Source organism: Elephantulus edwardii, unplaced genomic scaffold, assembly GCF_000299155.1.
Source record: "Elephantulus edwardii isolate Elephantulus edwardi_28Jun2011 unplaced genomic scaffold, EleEdw1.0 scaffold00030, whole genome shotgun sequence".
In the NCBI taxonomy this organism is placed as follows: domain Eukaryota; kingdom Metazoa; phylum Chordata; class Mammalia; order Macroscelidea; family Macroscelididae; genus Elephantulus; species Elephantulus edwardii.
This window is the reverse complement of record NW_006399780.1, coordinates 9293687-9294831: the sequence shown is the minus strand read 5'-3', so window position 1 is coordinate 9294831 and position 1145 is coordinate 9293687.

The window sequence follows — 1145 nt, the reverse complement described above, 5'->3', positions numbered from 1 at the left end:
AAATGCTTTTTCCCAGTCTATGGCTTCCCTTTTTACCCTGTTGGAGAAGTTTTGGGATGTGCATAGGGATTTGAGTCTTAGAAGGTCCCATTCATCTATTTTACCTTCTCCTGGTTGTAAATTTTTCAGGATACTTGGAAGACTCTTTATGTTGTGGATTAGGAGTACTAAAGTTCTTCCAAGCTTTTCTTTAGTGAAGTTTATAGTCCTTGGTTTTAGTCCTAGGTACATGATCCACCTTGAGTTGGTTTTTGTATATGGAGTGAGGTGTGGATCTTGCTTAATTTTTCTGCAGATAGTTTTCCAAGTTTGCCAACACCATTTGTTAAAAAAGGCTGTCATTTCCCCACCTAACTGATTTTGTCTCCTTGTCAAAAATCAGTTGATCATAAACAGATGGGCTGATTTTCAGGTTCTCAATTCTATTCCATTGATCTCTGTGTCTGTCATTGTACCAGTACCATGCTCTCTTAACTACCACAGCAGTGTAGTAGGATTTCAAATCAGGGAGTGAGATCCCTCTTACCTTTTTTTCTATTTTTGAGGAGTGCTTTGCTTATTCAAGGCTTCTTTCCATTCCAAATGAAGCTGGAGATTGCCTTTTCCAACTCGTTGAAGAATGGGATTGTTATTTGTATTGCGATTGCATTGAACATGTAAATTGCCTTTGGTAGTATTGCCATTTTCACAATATTGAGTCTTCCTATCCGTGAGCAAGGGATATTCTTCCACTTCTCCAGGTTTTTTTTTCTTGTAGTAATGTTTTGTAATTTTCTTTGAATAGATCCTTTGAGCGTCTAGTTATATTTACACCCAAATATTTTATCTTGTGATTAGCTATTGTGAAGGGTATTGTTTTTCTTAGCTCCAGCTCTGTATTCTCTTTGTCACTGTAGAGAAATCCAACTGATTTTTGTATGTTGATCTTGTAACCTGCTACTTTGTTAAATTGGTCAACTATGTCCAATAGTTTTCTTGCTGAGTCTTTAGAGTTTTCTAAGTATACTATCATGTCATCTTTCTAGAGGGATAATTTTTGCCTCCTATTTGCCAATTTGTATACCTCTTATGTCTTTCTCTTGTCTTATTACTATTGCTAAGACTTCCAATACAATATTGAATAAGAGAGGAGATAATGGGCATCC